General features: G+C 38.9%; 3 long non-coding RNA genes across 4 annotated transcripts; 2 read left to right on the top strand and 1 right to left on the bottom strand.

Moving 5' to 3' along the window:
* Positions 1-4,569: 4,569 nt before the first annotated feature.
* Positions 4,570-8,647, bottom strand: LOC100703487 (uncharacterized). Of its 2 annotated transcripts, none has more exons than XR_002058125.2 (5): positions 8,319-8,647; positions 7,680-7,744; positions 7,294-7,449; positions 5,534-5,621; positions 4,570-5,400 (listed from the first exon to the last, which is right to left on the bottom strand). It is a non-coding gene; the product is annotated as an uncharacterized LOC100703487 (long non-coding RNA). The 2 variants fall into 2 exon arrangements; XR_002058124.2 differs by having other exon boundaries at positions 7,641-7,744; positions 8,319-8,645.
* On the top strand, positions 7,800-10,874 carry LOC112843752 (uncharacterized). The gene is made up of 3 exons (XR_003216238.1): positions 7,800-8,130; positions 10,288-10,380; positions 10,580-10,874. It is a non-coding gene; the product is annotated as an uncharacterized LOC112843752 (long non-coding RNA).
* A 2,932-nt stretch (positions 10,875-13,806) lies between these two features.
* On the top strand, positions 13,807-15,434 carry LOC112843747 (uncharacterized). The gene is made up of 2 exons (XR_003216233.1): positions 13,807-14,159; positions 14,347-15,434. It is a non-coding gene; the product is annotated as an uncharacterized LOC112843747 (long non-coding RNA).
* The last annotated feature ends 2,943 nt before the right edge of the window (positions 15,435-18,377 follow it).

Below are 18,377 nucleotides of genomic sequence, written 5' to 3'. Positions count from 1 at the left end.
GGGAAATCTTTTTGGAGCCTAAGCCTGCTTTAAATTTCTCAATAACTTTATCCCTGACCTGTCTGGTGTGTTCTTTGGACTTCATGGTGTTGTTGCTCCCAATATTCTCTTAGACAACCTCTGAGGCTGTCACAGGGCAGTTGTGGAGCTGTTTTGCAAAGAAGAATGGGCAGAATTTCAGTCTGTAGATGTGCAAAGCTGGTAGAGACATACCCTAAAAGACTGGCAGCTGGAATTGCAGCAAAAGGTGGTTCTACAAAGTATTGACTCAGGGGGCTGAATAATTACACACACCCCACTTTGCAGTTATTTATTTGTAAAAAATGTTTGGAATCATGTATGATTTTCGTTCCACGTCTCACGTGTACACCACTTTGTATTGGTCTTTCACGTGGAATTCCAATAAAATTGATTCATGTTTGTGGCTGTAATGTGACAAAATGTGGAAAAGTTCAAGTCACTCACCAAAGTGAATCGGGTTTTTTGAGTCATTTGAGTCACTGAGTCAGTTGACCAGAGAGTGCAAAAAATGTACATTTTCACTCAAACTTAATTTGTTTCTCTTTTAATGTAAATCCTACTGCTAAGATGAGTGATTCTTAAAGAAAACAACTATTTTATAGAGCAAAAAAGAGCAAAAGAATTTCTAAAGGGAACATTTCTTTTATTTATTTTTATTTTATTAGTATTTTCCTTACATGTGTCAAATATATATTTTCTCATCTAAATGTCCACTGAGCTGTGAGCCAGGGGGCGGTAGTGCGCCTTAACATTGGTTGCCAACCAAGAAGAAGAATAAGTAGCTGCGAGCCAGGAGGGAGGGGGTGAGTGAGTGAGTGATTCGTTCGCTCTATGATTCAGCACAGGAGGGAGGGGGTTAGTGAGTCCTGAGTGATTTGTTTACGCTACGATTCAGCGCAGGAAGGGAGGGGGTGAGTAGCTCAAATGTGCTGTTAGCATGTTAGCAGAGCGTTGCTACTGTGAACCGAGGAGCTATTGTCTTGATGTGAGCTTCTACTCAGGGTTTTTTCTTCCAGTTCAGAGCAGAAATGTTTTTGTTAAGATACTGGATGTTGTGTTTTTCTTCACAATTTGAATTATAAGCTAGATATATTTCTACTAATGAAATTAGTTTGCTAACAGCAACAGGGATGAGTCAGTGAGTCAGTTGTGCTTGTGAATCATGATTCACGAGTCAGGAAAGTGATTCTCGAGTGTTGAACGATTCGTTCATGATTCGCGCATCACTAGAACAAGCAGGAAAAATTGTGCGCTGGCTGCGGACCGGTTCGAGTGATAGCGAAAGGAGAACTTAGAGTTTGCGCTGAATTTGAGACGGAGCTGGTATGAGGGATTGTTTGAAGAAAAAAGACTAAGGATTTTTTCAGGAGTTTTCCCCTGTTTTCGAATATAAGGTTTTGGGGAATAGAGGGTTCCCTAAAAGTTATTCTAGGGGTTTTTTGTTGTGCGTTTTTTGGAGAAAAGAGGTTTTTTTTTCAGGAAGTTTTTTATGTTGGGAGCCGCGGTGCGTATATGATCGCGAGAGTTTTTTGCGACTCTGACTTTGATTCTAAATCTCCTTGTTCGGATTAAACAAATGCAAATAAAATGAAATAAAGTTTTCCCCCAAGGCATGCAACCTGTATGTCTCGCCATACTGAACGTTACAAAAGCACAAATTTAACTAAGCACTTTTACTATGGTTTAACACATTTTCACACACACACACAAGCACCGACACACAGGCGCGCTCACGCACTGACCCACCACCAGATGGCGTTTTTTAAGCATAAAAAAGTAAAAACTTTTTTTTTTTAATGGCTTAAAAATAAAAGAATGCTATTAGATATAAAACCTTTTTTTAAAATAATCAAATAATTTATTTTTTTTTGGGGGGGGGGGAGAATAATGAGCTATGAACTAGCATATTTTGGATGAATATCATAATTTTATGAAAATCATACTTTTTATGAATATCATATTTTTTTTATGAATATCATATTTTTATTACTTCCTTTACTTCCTGAGCTCATGAATAATTTATTGGGGACCATAAATCACTCAGTTTGACATAAGGGGCCTAATATCCCTCCTGGCTTACATGGAAAACACATATTGGGGAAATAACTGAGAAATGTAAAAAGATTTTGAATATTTTAAGATGTTTAAAAGGCGTCGAGTGGGGTGCAGATAGGACAGCATTAAAAGCTTTACATATAGGTCTCATTACATCAGTTCTGTTTTATGGTTCAGTGGCTGAAACATTGTTAAATAACTCGGATAAAATTCATTATCAAGCACTGAGGTTGTGTTGTGGGGCCATTAAAACTACACCAGTGTCCACACTGTGAGTTGGAATGGGTGAACAACCATTAGAAATCAGAAGACATCAAATTTCTTTAACTTACTGTGCAAAGTTAAAGGGACACAGTGAAAATCATAAAGCTCAGAAAATAATTAAACCTTGTTTAAGAACAAGAAAAAGAAAGTGAACGAATAAGAAGTTTTGGTTGGATTATAGGGGAAAAATCAATGAGATAGGAATTAGTAACAAACATATTAGTCCAGCAGAACTATTTTCAATTTTACTGCCATGGATATATGACCAAACAACTCCTGATTTAATTTATTACACAAGGGAAGGGCCAGGTATATGATTATATAAGGGAAAAGTATTCAGGACATGTGGAGATATACACTGATGCATTGTAATTGTTAGATAATAAAGTGGGTGTTGTGTTTGTTATTCCAGAAACAAGCTTTGTGATAAATAAAAGAATTACTGATGATTTAACAGTTTATACTGGGCAACTGTAGCAGTTTTAGTCACTTCAAACTGGGTGGAGGAGGCACCAGTAGGAAGTATTTGAATATTTGTTTTTTGGGTTTTTTTTCAATATTTTTATTAGGATTTTCTCATAGCAACAGACAAAGACAAAAGAAAAAGTACACTAGGACCAGAACTTACCTCAGGCAGTACACAATTTTGAGGCACATACAAGGCAGTTGAGGTAAACCACAACCCCTCCAGGAATCAAAACAAATCACAGTAAGACCAATAGTCAGGCAAATTAATTCAGTTTGGGAAAGCCCCACAACAAGGATGACTGTACAGGTCCAACATATTTCATATATGGGTTCCAGGTTCTGTGGAAAGAGTCCAAGGTGGAGTTGAGCATACAAGTTATATATTCATTGGGAATACAGTCCATAACAATGTTATGCCAGGATTTCTGAGGTGGGATTGCTAGCCTGCCCCAGAGGAGCAGGATATTCTTCCTGGCTGCAAAAGATAACAGCTGGAACAGACTCTTGTGCTTGCCTTTGATAACCAGATTTTCCATTACTCCCAGTATAAGACATAGAGGGTCCAGAGGAACAGCGGGATTGAAAATAACTGAAAGCACCTTTGCAACATCAGACCAAAACTTTTTAATTTTCACACATGACCAAAACCAATGCATAAAGTCACCCTCCTCCGCATCACACTTCCAGCATAAAGGGGAGGAGTTTACATCTATTTGACTTTTTACAGAGGGTGTGATGTATGCACAATGAATACATCACACAATTTTTAACTGAAACTATTTAGCCCGGTTACAGACAAATATCCTAGAGGCACAGGCCCAAATCTCCTGCCAGTCTGGACCATTTCTAGAGTGGCCTAGGTCTCTTTCCCAAGCCTGTTTAGCAGCCAGGAATTGAGGGGCTGAGCCGGAGTTAAGAACCCTGTAAATGGAACTGATGGAAATATTTAGGTTTTTAAAGAGCAACAAGTGTTTATATGAGACCATAGGTGTAAAAGCTGTTCTGATCCACACTCCAGTCCAGAAGGTGGCGGTAATGTACCTGAAGTTTGACAAGATAGACGAAGAAGAAGAAGAGGAGAGGGGCACTACACCTGTCAGATGGTTTGCTTGTTACGCTTGTTTGAAAAAAAAATCCCCCTGTCAGATAGTTTTTTTTTCCTGCAAGCTGATTGGTGAACGAATAGCCACTTCCTATTGGTTTACTATAGTGACATCATAATGATTGACAGAAGCGACACCTATCATTGTAATCTGAGTCGCAGTTCTTTTAACTCAAAGTATTAATTCAATAAGATTTTATTTATACAGCACCAAATCACAACAGCAGTCACCTCAAGGTGCTTTATATTGTAAGGTAGACCCTTCAGGGAGGGGCGGGGCCATCTGCTGCGACTGGTTGGGGTGAGAGAAGGAAGACAGGATAAAGACATGCTGTGGAAGAGAGCCAGAGATTAATAACAAGTATGAGTATTAGGACGTTATATGGTAACATCTGGACTGATGTGTTTACACACTCTAAGAAATAAAATGTTGTATTTACTCCACCCAGTTATGTCAACCGGTTCCACACAACTGGGTTAGTGAAATATAAAATGTATGATATATTTAATTTGAACAAGAAATTTTAAGTAAATCTGATAAATCTATTCACCCAAAACATGCTCTACTGAAACTATAGGATTAAATCACTTTAACAGAATTGCAACTTACTCTATTTAAGTTTGTAAATTAAAAAAATTGAACAAGTTTAGTCAGTTAACCTAACTTTAATAACACTTTGTGTTAAACTTGTTGAAGCACACTTTGAGCAGTTCAAATGCTTCTGGATCTTTTTTCCTAAACAATCTTTACATATATTCAAGTGCATTTTAAGTGCAGGAAGACAAGATACAGAATCTCATGTTAAACTGAAATGATTAAAACTGGAAAGTGTTGTGATTCCAACATTTTTCACATTAACATGACTTCATTTAAACTTGATTGGGCTACAATGAAAAGGCCACAATACAGCAGGTAGAAATTAATTTAGTGTCATTTTTGTCCATATTTTGAAAAATAACCTTTGCTTCAAAACTTAAACTGAAGTCCAAAGTTAGGAGCAGTCTTTTTCAGTGTAGTTGGATGTTGGTAAAGGTTAGAGAACAAAGAACACAGAAAAGTGAAAGGCCTTGCAGAAGTTCTTGCGGCAATTCAAACTGAACAGTTTATGAAGTGCAAGGAGAAGGGTTCGAGAACCTTAAAGTTCAGTGTCCTCTATAGTTCAGTGCAGGCTGTTTCACTCAAGCAGTTTGTTTTTCAGAACCTGCACCTTCATGGATAGGTTGTTCCCATCCAACTCCATCAGCACCTTCTGAAGAAATTCAAATGTGTATTTCAGGTGCTTTGGCTAGCTCAGATTTAGACTGTAGATTAGTCCAAGCAGGAGGGCACAACACTTTGCCACATCACTAAGAGCTTGCAGCACAGTGCATCCTTCTATGATGACACCAGTGTCCTCAGGTGTATCTGCAGAGTCTGCTCCTTCATGTCTGACAACATAGACTCCCAAAGTCAGCTGCTCCGTTTCTCTGCTTGCACCAAGATCCACATCCTTTAAATAAAAATAAAAGAAAAAGTTAAGTTAATTGTATACATATACATATGGACAAGTAAGTCCACCTTCCATTTCCAATCCCAAATTAAAAAAAGGAAAATAACTGAACTGTTTTCCTTTTTTAACTTACCAAGAATTCCTTGAACAGGTCATCTGGCTTTTCATTTAAGACAGACAGCTTTCAGAATGCATTCCTGTCGAACATCAACGCTGGGATTCTGGTGGAGATAAGAACTCAATATGAGAGAAGTTTCCTATTTTGGTTCCTTTCAACCTCTTTACAAAACAAAGTCAAAAATATTAACAGATAATGCAGATATGTGATTAAGCAATGTTTCATAACTCACATCAGTGACGTGCAGTGAGGTTCATGATTGGTAAGGCACTGACTCCTCTGAGTCAGATCAACAAATATATGAACCCAAAAATCGAAGCTTTTCAATTTCGACATTACGTGAAAGCTTTCATTTTTGCTTTAGTCAATTCTAGATTGTTCAACAATATATTTAATAATTGTGCCCCTAAAAATATTAAAATTAAATAGAAGATTAGAACTGGGCAATATGAACTTAAAATCCTATCATGACATTTTGTGGATAACAATAAGTCTGTGAAGGTTCTCAGTCATCGAGGTCATCGTAGTCTAAGGAGCTTGGAAAAAAAAGTGAAGCTTCTTCAGTGAAGAAGCTTCTCAGATGAGAGATGAAACGTCTTCAAGCAACTTAAAGAAGTCCAGACGCTTTTCTTTCCAAGCTCCTTAATAATAAGAGTTACAATAAAAGATCATAATAGTATTTTTGCCTATAAATCTATCAATGCAGCCTCACAAATACAAATACTGCAAATTAAACTTAGCAAATGTGCTATTTAGACAAACCAGCAGTTATTTATCTTGTTGAATTGATGATAAGTTTGACATTAATGGAAGTAATAGTCTCAACTAAATTATCATATATTTTTTTTAGAGGTTTGAAAGCAGTCTATCATTTTAATCACATAGGACGTGTGCTATCACAATATTGATAAGCGATGCAATAAGTGCCCAGCCCTACAGAAGATGCATTACAATTTATTTAGGTTTGGTGTGTCTCATTTTTGTGTGTAGTAAATAAATTGGTCAAATGACCTGGAAGCAATTATAGAAAAATCATTAATTTTACATCAATTTATTAATTTATAAATAGGAGATGCATTGAAATAAAATTGGTGCATCTCATTGCTTAGGACTGATTTGGTGTCAATTTGTCCTTTGTGAAATTTACTGATGTTCCCTAAGTGCGCTGCTTTATCCACTGTGTCAATGGCGCTCTCAGTGTAATGTGATTACACTGTGAATCCATATACGTGTACCTCTTATACATGTTGCCTTTAGGGTTCAGCACTGCCCTCCATTAGCCTCACTCCATGCATTTTTGCAGCACATTTATGACCAATAACATTAAACATGTAACACACATTCGTCAAATAAATGAAGTAGTCTGCATCAAGTCATCATCTGTATTGCATGTGTAATCAAACATGTACGTTGGCGATTTAGAGAAACAGCAGTGGGATTGCGCATGTATGTGTCCGCGGTGAGACACAGAATCATCATTGCCTCCTCTCAGCGTTTTACCTTGTATTTGAACAGAAAATTGACCATAAAAATATTGAAATCACACAGAAAGCAAATTTAAAATCTAGTGTACAAATTGAATTTCTCTTTTGTTAGTATTTTACTTCTCATTAAGGTGCCTCACTTGACTGCATGTCACTGATTCACATGTATCTACAAAATATTCAGATATACACATATTCACTTGAAAAAAAAATTCTGATTAATGACAGACAGAAGTTTAAGAAGCATTCAAATAATTTCAGAGCTCAATCAAGGTCAACTAAAATACATACCCCATCCATGGCTGCCATGATTAAGTTGATATTGCGTTTAGCTGTTCCCCCCTTCTTTTTGAACACTCTAAGAAGGTGGTCAGCGTAGTGGTCCAGCTTGGCCATGAAAGTCGACAACAAAGGGACCATGGTGATGCAGGTGAACTCCGCAACAACCTGAAACATATTAAAAATTACAACTAGAGAGTATTCTCTATTAATTTTATTAGAGGCCACATGCAAGAATGTTACAACTTTCAGTCAAACATTTTGTATCTGTTAAAATGAACAATTTACAGTACTTTGTTCTTCTTCAAATACAGGTTCTTATGAAAATGACTTGCAATAACAAAGTTAGTTAGAATGACCTCAGTCTCTGAAAACAGGGCAGGCCAACTGTTGCTGACCTCTGCAATGAATGGCATGTCTTTGATGATTTCCTGTCTTCGGTAGCGATGATAACCAATGGAAACTGATACAAGGAGTTAAATACATTATATATAACAGTATTACACGTTATTCTGCACTTCAATGACAACAGATGAACGCATGTCTTATACTTTACAAATCAAAGTGTTAATCGCTTAAATCCCTGCGTTTGACACTAAACCAGAAATCAACATGGAGTCGAATTCTTTCAAACAATGTAGCAACTTAATTGATGCACATTTCTAAAATACACTACACATTTATTTCATTCTTCAAACTACAGGATCGCTGGCGCTCCCAGTGGTCATTACTGATGTCAGGGAGCAGGTGCGGTAGATGTTGGGAGTAATTTTAAAACTGTCGGTCTTAGTAGGCAAGTCTCACCTTAACAGGAATCGCAAAGGATTTTGGAAAATTACACCGAAGCAGGTTCAACAATATTTGTTAAATGTCTTCATACTTCTAACACGTGAGAGAGGTATACAAGCTAGAGTGTTAAAAAATTTACCAGGCATCACTTGTTTAAAAAAAAATGCAAAAGTATTCCCAAAAGTGTCAGATGTTTATCAGTTAGTATACATTAATCAAATTTGTCATCCTTAAATTGTTGTACTTACCAAATAATCCTCAGATGGCGATGGATTCTATCCAGGATGCTAAGCATATGCAAGTCTCAGTTGAAAATGGCGGATGATCAAACTTCCACACTGCACATGTGCAAACTCAGAAGTACGGAGAGCCTATTAGGACAATCCTCTTTAAATTAAAGTGCTCTTCATTTTAAATGAACTTTTTACGTTGGATTTAATTTACTGCATTTTGTTGTATTGAAATATTATGTTGTTAATTAAATTCAAAACAACATACTTGTGTTTAAAGTTAAAAATCAATTGGTGGCATTAGTTTTAACATGAAACATTTACATAATGCTACCAACATCAGTGTGTCATTTCTTAGAGTGCAGACAACATTTTAATGATGAGTTTAAAGTCTGTAGGTTGCAGCCATTGCTCTAACACTGTGTATAAATGTAACAGGGCTCAGTGCTGGTTCTCACAGTTTGAGCTGCTTCAGGCTTTATTTGTGGAAAGCTTACTAAAAAGCTAGTACTGCTGCGAGGTAACATTTTTCATAAAACTAAGATGATCTTTGAACAGCAGGGCTAAATGCAGTGATGCTAGCGTTAACCATGGTATCACGTTACCTTCAACAGGTAGTAAGGCTGAGTCCACAGGTGCACAGCTGGAGGATCACCTCTCCACTTCACTGCAGAGTCCCTTCATATTCTTCATATATCTATGTTGGGCAGCCTTAATGCCCTTTGTACAAGCGCACACACACTTCTTAGCAGTGCAAAGCTACAAACAGCCAGCAATCAGAGAGCTCCTTACATTGCACGGTGTGGCTAATTAGCATTGCTTTTTCAAGGACCAGAGGAGTCAAGGAAAAGCTAATATCATAACTAACATGATAGCTAATCCAAGAGCTAATCCTGTAGAAAATGTATAGCTGTTACAACCATCTCCTTCCCCAAAGTAAGAACAGTTTAATGATTTTAATCCTTAGCAGGTACTGCAAATCACTGCAAAAGCTGAGAATTCAGGATCCAGTGATCTTCCCAGTGTAGGTTACTAGAGCAGCAACAAAGTTTTCTCTGAGACGCAGGAGAAAGTGTTGGCTGACTATTTGAGTCGGGCAGCAGACCTTTGTTATGGACTGTCTCCATGTGAGGTAAGATGACAGGGTAGACAGAGGCACCTGACCAGTTAAAAAAACATTTTGTGTATATGTACCCAGGTGTTATTCCACTTTCTTTTAGGTCAGAAAGTGTGCTTTTCAAGTCGCAGTAACAGATAACATCAAACAGTGACAACCATGGGATGAGAAACAGATAGCAGGGCCTGACTGGTTCATAATGTTTGTGAAGCTGAACCCCAGCCTGTCGCAGTGCACAGCCAACCAGCCTTGCACAGGACACACGCTTTGTTCACACCACCAAACCATGCTACAAGCAGCATAACTCCAGAGCCTTTCATGTCTGTAACACATGCTCATAGTGAACTTGCTCTTAGTTGTGAATAGCACAGGGCGCCACTGTTGGGCCTGCCCATTCTGTGGCAAATGGTAAGTGGGGGCAACAGATTCTCCTCCATGCTCCTGAGGCTCTGCTGGGAGACGAAGCTTAAGGTTAAACATGTACAGCAATGATATTGATCTATATAACGTATACAAGGGGTGGCTGTGGCTCAGGAGGTGGACCAGGTCACCTACTGGATGGATGGTTCAATCCCGCTCTGCTCTAATCTGCCTGCCAAATATCTCAAGTTGCTCTGTGCTGCATCCATCAGAGTATGAATGAGTGTGAATGTTAGATAGAAAGTGTGAGGCAAGTTGTGTAGAGTGTTGTGAGTATAAGAACCAGTCCAATTTACACTCATGGGGAACACTTTCTGCAGATTAAGTACTTTTACTTTTCAAGTTAAACTATATTGTATGACTGCACACACATGTGTTATAGTTTAGTGACGTGTTATCATAAATAAAATATTTGTTCAACTATAGTAACAATATTTGACAATTCTTCAGCCAATGAGGAATGAATACCAAAAGATGAAGACGTCCAGGAAGAGTGCATCAAGCTGTTGGAGGTTGCCAGCGTATGTAAAGTAGCACAAAATGGTAAGTTTTCATCTAGTCCAGTGGAGGACGCTGGGGTGGGGGTTTTCATGAGCTCTGCTTGAATCTCTATTTATTATTTATTACTGTAAGTGTTCAGAATTCAGAAGTTAAGAGTTTAAACATAACCACAGATGTAATTTTCTTCTTCAGACACAGTTGATCTGATCAAATGTAATGTGTAGATCTTTTACTATTTCAGCTAAAAGAGAAGCCACTGTTCTGACATACAGCCCTCTCACTGGAAGATGTGGATTTCAGTCACAGATATGCAACAGATGAACCACTGCAAACCTGCACACTGAAACTTTGTCCTGCATTTTGGGCTCAACCCAAAGACATAGTGTAACTGGTGAATGTACATGCCTGTACGTGTCAATGTGAGCATGTTTAATTGCCTCAGGGATAGACTGGAGACCTGTCTACGGTGTGCTTTCTCTCTATGACAGCAGGACAGGCTCCAGCTCCCCCACAACCCTAAAATAAAATGCAAGATTTAAAAAAGAAAAATAGGTGAAATATTACTGCCCTGAGTCTCTTATTAGAGTTTTCTCAGGATTTATTTGGCTTTAACAAAATGAGTTAAATCATTCATGATTAACATGCTGTTAGAAGCAAATTTTCCCTGTAAACCTTTGGCTGTTCAGCTCTGCCACTGTCAGGAATTAAATGATTAAATAAAGCTGTTTTTGGTTGATTTTATATGGACATTGCTATGTGTTCATTAAAGAGTTGGCCCTCCATGTAATAAGAGACCAAAGCATTGATTCAGCACTATGACTGAATTGAGTTATCTCAAAATATCGATTTTGTGCAGAATTTTTTTTTCTATTAACAAATATAAACATCGATATCATGAGAAATCATAGTTTTAGTTGAACTATTTTGATGTAGATGTAATAGTACTGTTGTACTGTTGTACTGTTTGTTTTTGATCCTTCGCTGGAGAAAACATTTCCAGTTCAACTTTAAATGGTCCTACGTTCATGTAATGATCTTGACCACATTAGAAAATTGTTGATATGGAAGGAATCATGAAATAATATGATGGCTTCATTTTATAGCTGCAGTTATTGTACAAAAAGTATTCATGCTTTTTTTAATGGAACATGTAGAGACCAGAAGGGATTTTGCAAACATCATAGTTAAAGTCAGGGTGATATTTTTTCTGGGCCGAACAGAATGTCCCAGACTTGGATTAATAACTAATAAGATCATCAGCATGCAAGAAAACGAAAGATAAAATAGTTCCATCATTACGTGAAAATGATGTTTATTTGTAGCTGGATGTGTGCTACACTGCACATTATGCGCCTGTGCAAACAAACACAGACATGTTGAAACACAGCTGGATAATAAAAACTCAAGCAAATCGTCTACAATCTTTTTGACTTTTCTGAGAAACTGGTGCAGCTGGATGTGGGGGAGGTGCACACAAGCAGCCATGCAAACTGTTGGGAGGTGGGCTCGCTTTTTCATTTCCAGCCTCCAGCTGGTTCACAGTGGGACAGTACAAAGCTGTATTTAAGAAATAAAAGAGGAAAATTCTTTACCAACTCAGTAAATTCACTTACTGTTGTCAATAAAAAATAAAATAATTCAGCGGGTTTTTAATAATGACTCGTTCACTCTCTAAGAAACATCTCTCATGGTATCAGCTCTGCTATGATTCTGCTGTTATAAAGCTTTTACTTACACAAAGTGTCTTCCTAAACTTTTGTATGTTAGCACTGGGGACAAAACATTAAGAACACGTATTTCAGTAATAAGTGTAAAGTAAAATATTCAACTTAACAACATATAATAATCAGTTTGTCGTGAGCAGATGCAAAGATTCTGTATTGAAGCAGATACATCATTTTTGCCTGTGTGGGCTCTCTTCAGCTTCCACCCACAGTCAAACACATGCATCCACATAGGTTAATGAGTGATTCCAAATCAATGGCAGGTGTGAATGGTTGTCTGTGTGTTAGCCTTGGACATACTGGCCTATGGCGTTATTTTTGTGCCACTAGAATTTGCAAGTACAAGTGTTGCATTTTGAGGAGAAATTCATTTTGAGCGAACAAAATTCATTGCTGCGTGCAAAAAATGTATTTCAGTGTTTGCTATTATCCATATACACACACAATGACAGCCCCTCTCGCTCAGGTTTTGCATTTGCTCTTGCTCAGAAAAAGAAATATGAACATGCAGATGGATACACAAAAGTATCCCAATGTTTCCAAGTGTCAAGAGCCGAACTGATAAGTATCATTGAGATGTTCAAAGAAAGCCACACAATTAAGAACAAGGCTGGCAGAAGTAGGGGGAAATAAATAGTGAGAGATGTATCTAAAGACTCCAGAACAACTGCCAACACACGAGTGAATGACTTAGCCGAGTCAGGAAGTCCTAGCAAAACTGCTGGTTAAGGATAAAAACAGATCGAGTAAAATCAAAATTCACGTCAACACCCACTTATGTCAATTGGCGGTCTTCTTAAATAAAAAAAGAAAATTCTTCTTATTAGGAAAGATTGGATGGAGAACATTTGATGTTTAGAAATCTGGTTAAATTTATTAAACCACCCAAAAACTATTGAGAGTTGAGACTAGGAAGCAGAGATGCAAAACCTCTTTTCAGCTTCTCGCCTCCTGCCATCCCCACAGTGACTGTCTGGTCCAAGACCACCAAAAATCATCAAAAACAATCCAAACATAAAATATCTCCACAATTTAGAGAGAGAACAGTATTCAAAACAAACTAATAAAGAAAGTAAGAGAAAAGTTTAAAACACAGGAGCACTTGAACCAGGCTGCAGGCCGGTTGACTCAGGCTTGTGACACCCTGTGGGAACCAAAGACTAAAACAGTTAAATGTGGACTATTAAGCATAATGTCTCTCTCTTCTGATTACCTGTTAGTGAATGACTGATGTATTCTGCCTGACAGAGACCTGGTTACACCAGGATGAATATGTTAGTTTAAATGGATAAACACTCTGTCAGTCCTTAAAGCACATAAAAAGGAGGAGTAGCAGCAGTCTTTCAAACCTACGTATAGATTAACCAAAGACAGTCATTTGAAAGTGTGACTGACAGAGCAGCTGGTTGAACTCTGTTCCCACAGAGGTGGATTATATTGGTCATAGTGTTACATCCTCAATGCACACGACCCTGGACATTGTTGCTCATCTGGAAAAGAAAGCCTCAGTTCAGAAGTGCTTGACTCCCTGTTCACAAATGTGCACCTTTAAAAACTTAACCTGTAAGCTGGAGAAGAAATGGTGCTGGACTAACCCAGAAGATCTTCATATAGTCAGGAAAGAGAGTTTCTTCATCTATAAAAGAGGTCTGTAGGGTGGTGTGGGGTGCTGGTGATGGTGGATGCTGGCTGGCCTCTGCCGCAGGGGTTCAGGTGTGGAGTCTGGGGCCTTGGTGTTCAGTGTAGCTGCCGTCAAAAGCAACTCTCACATTTAAGTTCATTTTATTGGATTTAATGTTGAAACAATTAGTAGTTGAAATAGTAAGAAATAATAAATAAATAGTAATTCATGTTCTGTTCATTAGATTTATATGTTTAAATGTGTATTTGTGCTAACTGTGCAATTAGATAGGAACCTTTTCTATCGTTCCGTCTGTTGTTGCTGAGAGGGCATTTTTCTTGGTGGGCACACTCAGCAAGCTAATTAAGAGACGAGCCACGAGGTTTGCACGTCTACAGAAAGTTGTGAAGAGTGTTTTGGACTACCCCACGACGTGAGGATTAAAGTTTTTATTCCCTTTGAGTGAGGCCAATGAGGTAAATGTTTTCTTTTGTTTATTATCGCTGTATGTAAATACGCTAGTATTGCGTGATATTCCACTGCAATTACCGCTATGTGAAGTGTAATGTGTATTTTATTGATCGTTTTGTTGGAATGTTTCGTTTTATATAATGCTTAAGGACTTTATTAAGAATATTCATTTAAGTTTGTATTCCTTTTTAGTTCTGACGGCATTGTATCGGCTGTGGTTGGACGTCATTACATGTTAAGGCATGTCGAAGAATCCTCCTGTCCGAAATAAATGTCAGTTTAAAACCAAAGAACAAGTTGAGCTTTATTAAGACTCGAGGGGAGTAACAGTCAGAACTCAACCTGCTTCGTGCTGGAGGAGAGAGAAGGAGAAAGAGGTCTGTCGCAGCGGAGCCGAGCCGACAGCCGAGCGAACGGGGCCGAGTGGCAGCGGAGCCGAGCCGACAGCCGAGAGAGCGGAGCGGAGCTGAGCCGACAGCGCGCGGGGTCACGTGGTTAAGCTCGCGTCTCTCTCAAGCATCAAAGACACCCAAACACACACACAGACATCCCATAAGGCAACCAGAGTCCAGTGGTGCAGCTTGCTTAAGCTACAAATAAGTAACACGTTTATACAAGTTAAATGTGGAGAGTAGATTTCCTTAGCTCATCTTAAAGGGACTCTGTCAAGCAATGAAAGGGGAAGTGTGGTGGTTTTGGAGTAAAAGTTTAAGTTCATGTTATTAGTTGTTTATGCTAAGTAACTGCAATTAAGGTACGTTTAAGTTGATTATAAGGGTTTTGCTTGTTTTTAAGACTGCATTAGATATTTAAAGGTCACATTATAGTATTTTGTTTGACATTGAAGGTTATTTTCTGTTTAACTACAAGTGAAGAAAAATTTATTATTTTGGTTTAAGTGATGGTGACATATATTTAGGTTGACGCTTTAAAGTAAAGCAATTTAAGTTCCTAGGTGCTTCATAAGGTGACTATTCACGTATTTAAGTGGACCTAGGTGACTTGAGTGTAGTATAACACCTTTGACTGTCTGTGACATGGAGCAAGAAGGCTGTGACACTGAAGCTGTGGAGCAGCAAGAAGCTTTTGAAGAGCAAGAAAGTTTGCAAGAACCATGCACAAGTAAAGCTCCTAAAGAAGGAAGTTTGAGGAAAAGTCAAAGAGTTAAGAAGTTCACTGAAAGGGGCCAAGCACTACATGATGAAAAGGTGAACAAGCTTCAAGCTCGCTTTAAAGTCAGTTATGAAAGGTGGAAAGTTGTGGCAAAACAAGGCAAAAAAGCACTTGAAGAACCTGTTAGTGCAAAACTTAAAGAGCTTATTGACCGAGTTGAACATACTTCGGCAGAAGTGAAACAAGTTTATGATGAACTGCGCAATCATGAAACTCCTGATGCAGACACTCGCCGCAGGGTGGACACCTGTGATGCTGTTTCTCAGAAGATGATAAGGCTAACTCAAGAAAAATTAGCAGCAGAAGAAGACGAAGAACTTTCTGGGAGATTAGTTCACTGGAGTGATGTAGGATCAGCATTCAATTCTGCAACCTCGCAAAGATCTAAGAGTTCAAATAGCAGGCAATCAAGATGCTCAAGTAAGTTGTCTGTAAAGAGGCAAGAAGCAGCTGCAGAGCTTGCGGCTACTGAAGCAACTCTGAAGATTATGGAGGAAATGGAAAGTGAAAGAAAGGCACTTGAAATCCTTGAAGCAGAGAATGCTGAGAAACAGAAGGCCTTAGAGCAAAAGCGAAGAGAGCTTGAAAGGCTAGAAACAGTAAAGAAAATGAATGCTGCTAAAGCACGTCTGAAAGTGTACAATGAAGAAGGAATCTCAGATGAAGAAATATCAGACCTTCTGCACGAAAGGAGTAAACGGAGAAATGTCACATCCAAACCGATGAGTCAGTTTGCACATTCGCAACTTAATGCAAATGCAATGCCGTTTGATATGCCACAAGCCATCACAAGGTCACAACCAAGAGAAAGCAAACATGAAGATAGTACCACAACATTGGCCCAAGCTCTAGCTGAGTCCATTCACATAAGTCGCCTACCAGTACCAGAACCTACAGTCTTCAACGGAGATCCTCTCAAGTACAAGGATTGGAAATTGTCGTTTCAAATGCTGATAGACAGAAAGAACATCCCAGTGAATGAAAAGATTTACTATCTTCACAAGTATGTTGGAGGACCGGCAAGAAAGGCTGTTGAGAGTTATTTTCTGTTGGGAACCGAGCGTGCTTATTACTCAGCATGGAACACTTTGGAGGAAAGATATGGAAGTTCATTTGTAATCACCAAAGCTTTCAGAGATAAGTTGACATCATGGCCAAGGATTGGTAACAAGGATAGCGTTGAACTTCGCGAATTTTCAGATTTTCTCAGAGGATGTGAAGCAGCCATGCTTCAGGTTAAAGGTCTTGAAGTTTTGAACGACTGCAATGAGAATCAGAGAATGCTAAGCAAGCTACCTGATTGGTTGTCAGCGAGATGGAATCGAAAGGTCATTGAAATTGAAGAGCAAGATGGTTCTTTCCCAACATTTAGCCACTTTGTTGACTTCATTGCGAGAGAGGCCAAGATTGCGTGCAATCCAGTAACATCGCTTCATGCACTCAAAGCAGGTGACTCAGAGAAAACGAAATCTTCCAAGACAAGAAGTGTTGGAGCAAAGGTGCTAGTGAGTGCAGCAGAAGAGACGTCCAACACAAAAAAATGTGTGTTTTGTGAAAACTCAAATCATAGCATTCACACATGTAGGAAGTTTATGGACAAGGTCTTGAGTGAAAGAGTCAAGTTTGTGCAAACCAAGGGATTGTGCTTTGGATGTCTAGGCTTTGGACACCAATCAAAGAAATGTGAAAAGAGAAAGATGTGTGACACATGTAAAGGGAAACACCCGACATGTTTGCATGAAGAACGAGACAAATCCTCAAGGACAAGGAAAGAGAAAGAAAGTGTCAAGGAACCACAAATAAAAGAGATGGAAGACAGTAAAGAGAGTAGAGAAACCAAACCCAAGGAAGCACCAAGTGAAGCAATATCAAACCGTGTGATTCAAAGTGACAGAAGTAATCTCACATCTACGATCATTCCAGTTTGGTTATCTACAACAAGCAATCCTGAACATGAGATTCTTCTCTATGCTCTTCTTGACAGCCAAAGTGACACGACATTCGTCTTGAAAGAAAAGGCAGATGCTCTGGATGCAGAGAAGAAATGTGTGCAGTTAAAGCTCTCGACAATGTCTTCTAAAGATACTTTAGTACCAAGTCAAAGGTTGTCTGGATTACAGGTCAGAGGTTTCTATTCTTCAAGGAGAATTCCTCTTCCTGTGACATACACAAGAGAGTTTATTCCTGCGAATTTGAGTCATATTCCCACACAAAGGACAGCAAGAGCGTGGCCACACTTAGAGCACCTGGCTGAAGAAATTGCTCCACTGATTGAATGTGAAGTAGGCCTGCTCATTGGTTACAATTGCTCACAAGTGTTGGTACCCAGAGAAGTTGTGGCAGGAAAAGATAATGAACCTTTTGCCCAAAGAACAGACCTTGGCTGGACAATAGTTGGAGGAACTAATCCATGTGTTGACTATGGGGATGCCATAGGATGTAGCCACAAAATCATTGTCAAGGAAGTGACACCCAGTCAGTCAGCTGAACAGTTGGTCAAAGAAGTGCAATACATCTGTCGCACACAAGTCAAAGAGGTGGTCACATCCGCAGATGTTATTAAAGTGCTCGAGTCCGACTTCAATGAAAGAAAGGTGGAAGACTCACACTTCTCACAAGAAGATTTAAGGTTCATCTCCATAATGGAAGAAGGAGTGAAGATGAAAGCAGATGGACACTGTGAGTTACCTTTGCCATTTAAGGAAGACAGACCAAGTCTGGCAAACAACCGGAGCTGTGCAGAACACAGACTCAAATCTTTGAAGAGGAGATTTGAGAAGGACAACCAATACCACAAAGACTACACAGAGTTCATGAAAGAGACTATAGAGCGTGGTGATGCAGAAAGAGTTCCCTCTGTAGACCTGGACAAAAGCCCTGCCTGGTACATTCCACACCATGGAGTGTATCATCCACAAAAGCCTGGCAAAATAAGAGTGGTGTTTGATTGTTCAGCGAAGTACGAAGGAGTGTCCTTGAACGACTACCTGCTTACAGGGCCAGAGTTAACCAACTCTCTGGTGGGGGTCCTGTGTCGATTTCGGAAAGGT

This window comes from Oreochromis niloticus, linkage group LG23 (assembly GCF_001858045.2).
Source record: "Oreochromis niloticus isolate F11D_XX linkage group LG23, O_niloticus_UMD_NMBU, whole genome shotgun sequence".
NCBI lineage: Eukaryota > Metazoa > Chordata > Actinopteri > Cichliformes > Cichlidae > Oreochromis > Oreochromis niloticus.
The sequence above is the reverse complement of the archived record's forward strand: the minus strand, read 5'-3'. Positions and strand labels throughout refer to the sequence as shown.